Source organism: Ambystoma mexicanum, chromosome 2q, assembly GCF_040938575.1.
Source record: "Ambystoma mexicanum isolate Mex_15411 chromosome 2q, UKY_AmexF1_1, whole genome shotgun sequence".
Taxonomy (NCBI): domain Eukaryota; kingdom Metazoa; phylum Chordata; class Amphibia; order Caudata; family Ambystomatidae; genus Ambystoma; species Ambystoma mexicanum.
Genome location: NC_090924.1, coordinates 1,210,829,008 through 1,210,841,735, shown reverse-complemented (window position 1 = coordinate 1,210,841,735; position 12,728 = coordinate 1,210,829,008). Strand labels below are relative to the sequence as shown.

The window sequence follows — 12,728 nt, the reverse complement described above, 5'->3', positions numbered from 1 at the left end:
TTTTACGCCTTTCATCCCCGTTACACCACAACGGAATATGAGCTCCTCCATGTTCACACGCAAACATGTACTCTTCCATGCAAGAAGAAATGCCAAAGGGTAGAACAGTACAACACTTACATTCTGGCTCCTCGTGTATTCACACGTTAAGCAAACAGTAAGTATGGAATGTTCTCATAATATGTCCCTGGCAGTCAATGCACACTAAATGTTTCAGGTCAGACTTTGTCCCAACACTGCCCCGCAGGCAAGCCACTTACATTTCATGGCTCTGTTGTTCTTTGCATGTCACTGAGTCAACAGCCCTTAAGAGGAAACAGTACCTCATGACTGCATGGATGGCAATGATAAATCTTCCTCCAAACATTTAACACTAATCTCCCTCAACCCGTTGTCAAGGACCAATTGAACTCCAGAGGATGCACCACATGGGAATCTGGACAATCTTTCACATGAGTAGCTAGACAGTTATTTAAATTTTATTTTATCGTTTTTTTATAACGTGCTGAATACTGTACCTGAGTTCGGTTTATAAGAGCGGATCCGGGATTAGAACCTCTATTGCTCTGTGTCATCTTGCTTCCAAGACAAGCTATCCTCCGTTCACTGTTCACAGTTACTGTGGCATTGGGAAATGTCTCGGTGTTCCAGAGCCTCGACATCTAGCTTTTAAATCCTTGCATGCTGGACAATGATCTCCCACTCACTTGTGCATGACCCATGAACTTACATTGAAAACACAGAACTGAATGCTCAGCAAATATTCTTTCAGCCAGATATGGTTCCTCATGAGCTGCTGCTCTCTTATAAGTGGGATTGTCTGGGCTTGGTATGTGTGCTCGGCAAGACCCCTGTAACTTTACTGCTGTCCCAATTTTATGTGTAATAAAGGAGACTCTTTTCAAGAAAACATGCACCCAAAAGGTACAGATATAATCCTCTCCCTGACCCGGCCTTATAATTACGACCATTTCATAAATATTTGCTGCAATGCTGCACTCCCACTGTACTGTAATTGAGTTGATGCCGAGTGATTTCTGCTGGTTTTCTGGGGAGTGGACCAGTCTCTCGGTTCTAATTTTAATTTCATTCAGAGATCATAGGCAGTTATCAAAACCTAGGTAAGGTTCTAGACAGCCTGGGAGTTCAATTTAGGCTGAACCCCTTAAATCTTCCTCCATCTTTGTTTGGGGCAGTATCCACACACCGAATAGACTATTAACGATGCAAAACATGCTGTCTCTGAATTCTCCAAATACAAACTTAACAGCGAAACCAGTTCCAGCTTAAAGACCACTCTACCCTGTGAACTACAAATATGTTTGTGTTAGATCTGACACTTGGATACATAAAAGCAATCTTTAGCCACCCTCAATTTCAGGTGAGTAATCATAAGTAGATGTCTCTCTGTCTAGAAAACCATCAGCTAATTCATCTCACACATCTGCACCAACTAACACTCTCAGAACTCTCACACTGCATAAACTGCTGAGTCAGCAGTGTATGCAGTGTGAGAGTTTTGAGAGTGTAATATTGGTGTGTGGAATGTCAGCAGTGCTGACATCCCACACACCAATATTCCACATTCCTAAAGAAGCCATGATACTACAACCCTATCTGCCCCCCATACACCAACTCACTCCTACCATCAAAGCAATACAAAATATGGAGTGCTTCAAAACCAAGTGCAAGCTTCACTTGCCAGCGAGGGAAGCGGCATCCAGTATTTTCCTTACACAGATCACACTGTACTCATGAAGTAAGTTTAGCAGGTAAGTTATTTTCGTCATGTTACAGTTACATGAACATCTTAAATAGTGAAGGAAATAGGGACTCACCCGCTCGCACCACTCAGATAGCCTACTCCAACTTACATCTCTGGAAGCCTGCGAGGGAAACGCTCTGTGTGAGAGCTCCTAGAATCATGACATCACACACAGCCTGGGAAAGAAGGAGAACACCATACATCTCCCTCTTGTACACAGCACACTGAAGTGGGAGAATGGGAGAAAAAGCTCCCCACAATCTCCTCGCGACCATGGCCTAGAGGATCGCGGCCCAGAAACCCGCCACGAGATGAATTCGTCTATCTACCAGACGACCAAATACCCTGGTTCAAGAACATAAGGATATGCCCACCAGCCTGCCCAACTCAAGCCGACACCTGCGGCATGGATGAACTCGACTAAGACCTCAACAACAAGCACCCACATCGTTAGAGATGCCATAACGACCTACCCAACTGCCAAGAACACACGTGCCACCATGCATACTGGTCACTCACGCACCAACCCACACAAAGAATATATTCAGTGCTATGACGTAGGTGACGGATACACCCACTGACGCGCATCTTTGTTATTTTTCACATAGGTTTTTCCGTAATGCAGAAACGCAAGACGCATAAAGCACTTGCGTATACGCTTGCTGACGCTTCTCCCACCCCTCGCATCGTGATGAGAATATAACGAAGACGTAATACTGCCTATGAAGCCATGTCAAAGCGCAACACAGGTGCTGTGCATTACACATCCCCACCCATGAACCAGGCTCAAGTAGGCCACAAGCAAGAACCGCCATGAACACTGAATGAGCGAGAGTACAAGTGCCGATCACGCAGAACGAGCCCAGTGAGAGCTCACAGCCAAGGGGGCGATGTTGCAACTCGTATGCTACCAGACGGCGCCAAGGTCACACCTGTAAGTAAAGCCAAGCACACAGAAGCAAAATACAACTTTAAATGTGCAGAATTCCGCCCCAGCAACGGTCTCTCCACACGTGACCAAGCCACCCTGACAAGGTGCCAGACCCACGAGGGAGAAGTCACCCGGGTCCCACGTCTGGGACACAGGTTGCAACAATGAAATGAACCGATTGCCACCTACAGCGATGGGAATGGTCTGCTCTCAAGCCTATGAGCAAATCCGCACATTGTCTGCACGAACACATAGTTACACATTGTTGCTTGTGACAGGTACACCGCGTGCTGGGAACAACGATGGTCCCAGACTGGGGGGCTCGCGGGAGGACCAATCAGAACATGGGGGCACTCATCACTGACGCCACTAACATTAGCCAATCATCAGGGGTCTTCGTGTATCAATTTTCAACTATCTAATAGAAGGGACAACCCAAGTATACCACCTGACTCATCCTCAACCACTAATATTTCTCTCTATATGTATGCTATACTAACCCTACCACTCGAGGAACCAATCCGGAGTGGCAATAGGTTTTTCGCTAACTTTCCCAGGTGACGCAAGTAGCGCGTCATACTGAGGCAAAAAGGGCCTGCGAGCCCCACGAATTTTGAGAGTCTGGACGGACGCGTACGATCCTAGACCCATCCCTGCCGTTGTTTTAATAAACAGCAGAACCGCCTTGCTTCTTGTGTGTATCTCATACTCATTTTTGGGGAACACGGGAGGAGTTGGGGCCTCCCAGCCCGGAGGTCCGCGGACGGCTCAGCCGACCCCGGGATAATCACCCCGACAAGTTGGAGGCACTGCTGAGATCTGTTTACGATCTACCTTTTCATTTTTCCAAGGCCTCTCGTTTCGAGGAGGCCCGGCGGCGCGGGCCCCCTCTGCTGCTGCCCCCTTTTTGAGGACTACAGGAGCATCGCGGAACTGCGAGAAGACCAGACAGCGCAATCCAGATATTGGTCCTCGGGAGCCGGTGGAGAAGTATCCCGCCTGCGGTTGGCGATTGTCCAGACGTGGTCCAGACGAGGGGAGGTGGCGAGCCGCTTGGAGGGGTGCACGCAGTCCAGCGGCCCCGCATCAAGAGAACTTGGTGAGTATGTCACACCCGACAAGCAATGTGAGATTGTGAGGGAGGGGGGAGGAGTGAAATAAGGGCGGTGGGAGGTGTTACTAAGGTGTGCGGCGAAGATTTGATCAATTAGTGTTGACGGTGAAGTGAATGGTAGCAGGACAGGCGTGAGAGCCGTCCGCTACCACGTCACGGAGAAGGGTGGGTGGAGCAAGAAAGCATTACGTGCGGTTGCTCGTAGACACTGATTGGCCTAGGTCGTGGCCACCTGTAAGGGGGGTGTGTTTGTGGTTTCCTACGAATTGGCGGTTATTGATCAATGAGTAGATGAGGATCCCTATTGATCGAGCAGTGAAACTCGATAGATAGATGACGTTTTCCTGTAGGTGGTAGCTAACTTGTTGCCTAGTACGGAAGATAATTGGCTGGTTAAGCCCTCCCGTTGAGGGGCATATCACACGCGAGGCAACGCAGCGTGCGCAGTCCGATTATATTGTTGGTTACCTTGTTCCAGGCGTGATAAGAGGACAGCTGTGGGGTTAACGGGGACAAACAGCAAAAACTTATTGTGAGCTTTCTGAAGTGTAAAAGATCTTACCGGTAGTTTTCGGAAGAGGTCGGTGACGTCAACCGTAGGGCTTTCATAGGATACCTTGGCCACACAGCATTGTTGAAGGGTGGTGGGGAAGTGAATAGAGTGCAAGGGGTGCGCACAGAGGTTGTCGGCCACCCCAAATACGGGACAGGTGGAGAGGGGGAAGTGACCGTGCACAGAGAACGCCAGCCACGCCGAGTGAGGTAGGAGGAGGAGGGGAGGAGAAAAGTGGGATGGCTGTATAAGTACATCACACAGGGCACGCAGCCGCAGGGGGCTTCGTGCGCCGTGGCCGCAGGGGGCCGTAACGATATTAAGGAAGAAAAACAAATACAGGAAAGGACAGCATATTTGCAATTGTTATATTTCACTGTTTTTTTTTCTTTTAGCGGACGGTCGCAAGTCCCCAAACTACAGGGCCAGGTAACATATCTGCAATTGTTATATTTGACTGGTTTTGAAATAGAAATAAAAAAGGAAAGGACCGACGACATGCCCTTAGCGAAAGTAGTGAAGAAGGAAGAAGGGGGGTTATATCCTGTGATGGAACTACGAGAAGTGGTAAGGCAACAACTAACGGCGGCTGAGGGGTATTCGAACCCTGCGTACAGCCCACCACCATATACAGCTACAGGTAGCTACACAGCGGGGGGAGGTGACAAGTACAGTAGGCCCAACTTATACGAAGATGCACGCAAAGGAATGGAAGAATAGTGAAGAACCAATCCCAACCATAGGACACGACGAGTGGGTAGCCGCGCAGGTGTTGTTAAAATTGCGAGGGACACTAACGGGAGAAGAAAAGGAGGTAGTAGGGAGACTGAACCAGGACAATGAGGGTAGCAGTGAAATAAGAGGGGAGGAAGATAAAAGGAAAGAAGGGGAGCTGTTACGAGCAGAGGAGGAGATGTTGGAGGAACGATTGGCAGAATTAAGGAATGAGCAAAACGCCCTGATCAAACAGCTTGAGAAGGAGGAACGAGAGAGAAGGAGGGAAAGGAAGGAAAGTAAGGATGAGCTAGAAAAAATGAGGGAACGAACTGAAGAACGGAAGCGGGAAGCTGAAAGGATGAAGGTGATAGCAGAAAGGGTATCTCGAGCAGCACAGCGTGACAGGAAAAGAGAGGAAGAAGAGAAAGAAAAGGAAATGGAAATATGGAAGAAGAAAATACTATCAGAAAGCACCAAGAAATACGAGGAAGGTAAAGTAATAGAAAGCATATTAGGAAGAGAGAGAGATAGATGGGAAAGGAGGAGAGAGGAAGAAAGGATATTAGAGAAGGTGAGTAGTGAGGTGATGGAGGAATTGAAAAAGAAAAGAGAGGAAATAGGTGGTGAAATAGTAGAGAAGAGAGAAGGGGAAAAAAGAGAGAGGAAAGGGGAGAGTGGGGTAAGGACATATGTACGTTGGGATGCAGAAGTAGCCACAACATCAGCGCAAAGGGGGGCAATTGGTAAAGAAGAAGCGGAAGGAACGGATTTAATAGACTTAAAAACAGTGATGATTAGGGGGAAAAAGACAGATTGGGGGTTGTCGCTCCTGGATGAATTTTGCAGCGAAGAAGAAGAAGGAATGGTGGGGAGAAAGGGGAGAAGGAAGAAGCGGCGATAGGGAAAGCTTAGACAAATTGTACATCACCCGCACCAACCGGGAATCACCATGGGCATGCAGAAGGAAGGAAGAAGTGGGGGGAAGTGAGGAGAAAGAACGAGAAGTGGCGGGAAGGCAAACACGTGCTACACCCACATCATCCCGTCCAACATGTCCGCCCACACCCTCCTCCTGAACACACCCCCTATGCCGGCAGGCTTAGAGATCTCCCCGGACGTAGGCAGGAAGAACGGACACACACACACCCACATTAAACAAAGAAAATAATAAGAGAAGGGGAAGAGATGAAGGGGAAGCTACAATGAGCGGCGGTAATATAGACATGACAGATGATCTAGACGACACAGAAGAAGAGGAGGGGTATGCGGACTCCACAGATGGGACGCAATCTAATGCCGCTATTGGAGAGGGGGGGTTAGACCACAATACGTCCCTTTCGAAGCATGCCGATAAGGAAAATATAAAGTGTAGGCTCCCATCACTAAGTGGAGGAGCGGGAAAATGGATATACGAGATGGAAAAGCACACTGCAGGACAGAAACTAGCAGTAGGAGACGTGAAGGGCCTATTAATATCAATATTAGGGGATGCGGCAGATGACATCTGGAAGAGAGCGGGTCTCCCCGGGGTCACAATAACGAACACATCACATGACGGGGCACCATTTGCGAATTGCAGGCATGCATTATGGCAAGCTCTGAGGGTACAATACCCAGACACCTCAGATACAGGAGCAATTACGTCATGCAAGATGCATGAGAACGAAGATCCTGTTGATTATATCCAGGAGATTCAGGAGAAGTGGCGTATGGAAACTAGAGAGCAATGGGACAAGACACCGGCAATATTTTACCACATACTAATACAAGGGCTCCCGGAAGCAGTACAAAAACAATTGAAGAAAGTAGTGGGGATGGAAGCCAAGGCTTGGCCGGAAATACAAGATGAAGATGAAACAAAAGGAAGAAGATAGAAAAGCGGAAGAGGCTAAATTAGTGCAGAAAAAACGGAATAAATACACCATGGAAGGAGCACTAATAACTACACCAACAACAATGACACCAAACCCCACGCAAGTAGTGGCCGCACAGGATCCCTCACAACTACAAATACCACCACTACCACAATCACCACGACTTATAACACAACAGCTGCCACCACCCCCACCATACACGGGTAACATGGGAGGAGGGTACATAGTACCAGGAAATGGATATTATAATAACATCAGGGGAAGGGGAGGAATGATGAGGGGGAGGGGATATGGCCAACCTGCACAACAGTAAGGGGGAGGATTCCGCAGCTTCTACCCCACTGGGCAACCAGGGTACCAAGATAATGCAGGAAGTTTCCCATGGCAGACCAGGGAACCACCTGTATGTTGGGTTTTTGGGATGTTAGGACACATGTCACGTACGTGTAGAATGAGACCCTCCCCACTAGCATGGGGGGAACAAGGACAACAAGGGCCTATGAGGGAGCAGCAGGTTTACCAACAACCACAGGGGCTACAACAGAGCAGCACACAGCAGCAATTAGCAAGACAACAACAGCTGCAGTCATATTCACTACCGCAACAACAGGTGGCAATAACACAACAACACCAAGTGCAGCCAGTGCAGCAGCCCACTCAAATACAGGACCATAAGGTAACCTCCACCGATACACAGCTACAACAAACACAATTGGGAAGGGTGACTATCCTGGGACACAAACCTTACACAGGAAGTGGTCAGTCATTATACCCACAATAGGATAGCCCACAGACATCCTTGGTGTGTCCCATCCTGTCGATAACACCTAATAGTGCGGAGGAACCACGCATTGAGGTAACGATAGGTGACAAAAAATTGTCATTCCTTGTTGACACTGGGGCAACCAGGTCTTGCATAAGGGAGGGTAGATTTAAAATGTCAGTTGAGGCCATGAACACCCAAGGATTTTCTGGGGCTAGGGGGTTGGTTCCCTTTACTGATAACATCTCCTTATCTATTGGAGATTATGACATGTCTGTCCCGCTCCTGTATTCAAGGGAGTCGCCAGTGAACACACTTTGGAGGGACATAATGAGCAGGTTATATATGACAATCTCCTTCACGGAGTACGGCATAAACATGCTTACTGCACGACAAATACTGCAAGCGTACTGTGGCCAGACAGTAGCTCGGGCTGAGCCAGTGGATGGCAAACTGTTCCAGTACGGAACAGACATGGCATTCGCCTGGATGCCAGGAATAGAAGGAAAGATCTGGAGGAGGCCAGCAGCATATTTGTTTAGGCCTGAGACACAAGCCAATGAACAAGAAGGGAAGGTGATTTCGGTAAGCATCGAGAGTATTATAGCAACTGCTGATTATATCGCAGTACATGCCCAAGACCGGGAAGGGAGAGCATGGAGGACAGTGATAGTCCTGGCTGAGGGATGCAGGCTCACCCAGGTGGCCGATGAAGAGCTCTTTTCAGAAGACAGGGAAGAAGGTGAGATGGTATTTATGATGAGTGTAGATATATGGCTAAGAGTGACCTATAAGCAAGTGGCACAGAAAATGGCCATGGCACTTGAGGCACCCACATCTACCCCAGTTCCATTCTACGAGGAAGATATGGCAAAAGTTCCAGCATTACTGTGGACCACCAGTCCCTATGACGTGGGCTGCATAAAGAGTATCGGGGGAGTAAGAATAAAGCTGAAGAAGGGTGCAATACTACCAAGAGTGAAACAATACCCACTATCAAAAGAGGCAGATGAGGGCATATACGAAACCATAACGGCCCTAATAAATAATGGCATATTGGTACCATAAGAATCACCATGTAACACGGCCGTGTACCCAGTGCGCAAAGCTAAAGGAGGGTCTTGGCGTTTTATCCAGGACCTCAGACCCTTGAATAACATTGTAGAATCAGAATACCCCATAGCAGCAAACCCAGCCACAATATTATGTGTAATTCTGGCAGAGGCCTCACGGTTCACCGTGATTGACCTCAAAAATGCCTTTTTCTCAATACCCCTGCACCCAGATTCACAAGACTTGACAAGCTTCACATACAGGAACACAAAATGGAAACACACCAGGTTACCACAAGGGTACTGCGAGTCACCCTCAATTTTCAACAGAGTAATACAGATGGACTTGGGAAACATTGAGTTAGAAAGTACGGTGCTGCAATATGTTGACGATATGATCATTTGCAGCACGAAGCGAGAAAAGGTGCAGGGAGGACTCATTGAAAATGCTGACAGTGTTGGCTGAAAAGGGTTACAAGGTAGACAAAGAAAAGTTACAGTACTGTCAGGAACAGGTACTATACATTGGTCAACTAATATCCCAACACGGAAGAAAGATTGCACCACAAAGAGCACAAGCTATATCCAACACGACACTACCACAAACGGTGAGGGAGCTGCAGCAGTTCCTGGGATTATGCAACTACTGTAGAGCATGGGTTTTTGACTACAGCTCATACATAGGAACCCTACTTGAGGCATTGAGAGAAGCACACAAAGGGGACAAAACATTGGGATGGACAAGAGAAATGAAGGAGGCATTTGACGAGTTGAAGCACGCCATATCCACTGCTCCGGTACTAGCCACCCCAGATTATGAACGACAGTTCTTTATCTTTTCGCATTGCGACTCAGCAGTAATGAAAGCAGTATTGACTCAGAAAACCAGCATGGGACACAAGCCAATAGCGTTCTACAGTGGTCACTTGGACCCTGTCATGCTAGGACATTTCCCTTGCGAACAGAGTCTCGCTGCAGCTGCATTTGCGGTAGAGAAATCATCATCGGTTACAATGGGGTGCCCAACCACACTATTTGTGTAGCATGTGCTATTTGCAATATTGAATAAGCCTAAGTCCACACTAACCACACAGAGGGCGTCAGGTTATGAGATCATCTTGTCTAGACCCGAACTGTCAATTGTCAGATGCAGTACAGTTAACCCAGCCAGATTTATAGCGGAAGTTATTGAGGAAGGTGATTATGCTCACGATTGTACACAGACTATCGAAACGTACTCATGCACTAGAAAAGTTGAAGAGGATGCACTTAAGGGTGGGGAGATTTTGTACATTGATGGGTCATCAAGAATAGACCAAAGTGATGGGATAAGGAGAACTGGGGCAGCAGTTGTAAAAATGACAGAAGATTTGATGTATGTCTCGATGAAATGCGTGCAGTTACCACAGCATTATTCGGCTCAAGCAGCGGAATTGGTTGCACTGATCTTGGCGTTGAAGGAAAGCGTTGACAAAATAGTTACTATATATTCTGATAGCGCATATGTCACGTCAACTTTCCACTCGGGGCTGATAAAATGGCAGAGAAGAGGGTTTAGGAGAGCTGATGGCACCCCAGTGCAACATGCTTTCTTGTTAGCAGAATTAATTGAAGTAATTAATGATCCCCAAGAGATAGCTTTGGTTAAATGCCCGGCACACACTAATGGAGACAACCATATCTCGAAAGGGAATGAAACAGCAGACTCACATGCCAAGCATGTGGCATACTTTGGTGAAACATGGAACCCCCCAGAGTCAGAGAGAGGGAGAGGGAGCGGGATGGCAAAACAGATGATGATGAAAGAAGGGTACACCCATCTCCCCGCAACACAGATAATGGAATTACAGGCAGCCACACCAATGGCAGAAAAGGAACTATGGGTAAAAAGAGGATGTACGATGTCCCCAACTGACGCACTGTGGCGTCAAAATAACACTAGAAAGGTGCTCATGCCGTTGGCACTGTTAAACACCGCCCTAGCCCAGCTCCATCACCCAGCACATACAGGAAAGGAAGTAATTGCAGCACGAATTAGGGGGGATTGGTTCTGCCCCGAGTTAAATTCTCATGTAACAAATTTCATCAGCAATTGCCTCACATGCCAACAGTTTACGGCCGGTCATACGCTGCAAGTGATAAAAGGTACTATACCCCGGCCAGAGGGACCCTTCCTGCACATTCATATTGACTACGTTGATATGATCAATGTATGTCAAGGACATAGGTATATGATTGTAGTGGTGTGCCCATTCTCCAGGTGGATCGAGGCTGGACCCTGCTCACATGTGGATGCGTTCAGAGCAGCTACATTTTTAGTGAGAGAGGTTTTCCCCAGGTGGGGTGTGTGCGAAGTGCTGCGGTCAGATAACGGCCCACACTTTGCTAATGAAATGTTTCAGCACATCACGTCCTTGCTGGGTATTAAGCATAAATTTGCATGTGCATATCACCCGCAGGCCAACGGTGTATGTGAATGCCTGAATGGCCTATTGAAAAAAGAAATAGCAAAAATTCAGCAAACAACCAAGAAGAGCTGGTTGTACTGTCTTCCGCTAGCTCTATTTGAGCTAAGGAATAGGCCAGGGTCTGATCACCACCTCACTCCTCACGAGGTGGTGACAGAACGTCAAATGCGCCTTCCCCTAACGCCTACATCAAGAGCATTCACAGACCATGAAAACACTGCAACTGTTCTTGGTGACAAAATGTATCAATATGTGTCTTCTTTGATTACTAGTGTAGCGTTTGTATCTCAACAGCTCGAGTGCACGCGGGGCGGGTCGAAGAGTTCTCAACAAGAAGACACCAACAAGGAACTGGGAAAGGAAGGACTATGCAATATTGCTAAAGGTGACCATGTGGTACTCTGCAGCTTTAATAGAAAGTGCAACGGCCCACGCTTTACTGGTCCTCATTTGGTAGAGGAGGTAGCTACCAGAGCGGTGAAATTGCAGGATAAGCGTGCCTGGAATCACCTACACGATGTGAAGATCTACAAACTCCAGACCCGCCCTAGCGTTAAGGACAGGGCCATTGGAAGAGCAACAACAGCAACAGCATTGGCGACAGAGAATGAGATGTCGACCACAGCTGATGACAGTAGTGCCACTACACCTGATCACCCCCAGATTCCCCAGAGGCAACTACTGAGATAGACATTGGACGCTTGCCCACAGCCCATCCCATGGTCACAAGATCACAAACTAAACAAACTTCCGCCAATTGAGCCCCAGCCCCCTCCACTCTAAGGTCACCCCCGATTGAAGGACATTGTATAACAAACTTGGGTATTGCACACACACACATGTAAAACACTTGTATGTTTTCTCTTTTTCTTCTCTCGCACATGCACGTACCGTGTATAATTGTATTGTTAAGAAAATAAGTAACTAACAGTGCACTCTGCCCAGGAGTAGATGCTGCCCATGGATGACAACACCCCTGAAGCCCTATTACACCAATTTGTATATCATATAAGAAGGCCAAAGTACCTAAAAAGAAGGAGGGTACGCGTATATTACACCGCATTTGTTTTGGCCATAGAACAATCATTTCCCCATCTTCACGAGCACTTACCGGCTCTAAGAAATAGATCACTAAGATTAGCGTGGGAACAGCTCTTCGCCTGGGCACTGAATGATTACTTGATAGGGAGAGCTTAATAACAACGACTAACAATAATAACAAGCGTATTGAGGATTTTCAGGCGGGCACCTTTAACGTCGAAAGAATAAGCTGCCGGACTGCAGCAAGGTAAGAGCAAAATGCTGGTGAGACTAGCTCTTGTAATAAAAATGATAGGAGTATTGGTCATCACTGGTCTGTTGGCTGCCTCTGTATGGCAGAAAAGTTATGCTAACAATATTATGGCTGCACCCAAAACTAACATGCCCCCTCCCACGGCTGCAACAGGTATGACGTCAGGTGGTACTAGCAACCCTACGCATAAGGGAAGT

The 12,728-nt window shown here is 47.5% G+C and overlaps 1 protein-coding gene across 2 annotated transcripts in view; it reads right to left on the bottom strand.

Moving 5' to 3' along the window:
- The window catches only part of LOC138569074 (uncharacterized), a 510,565-nt gene that overhangs the window by 476,794 nt on the left and 21,043 nt on the right, over nucleotides 1-12,728 (bottom strand). The gene's annotated exons all lie outside the window — the stretch shown is intronic.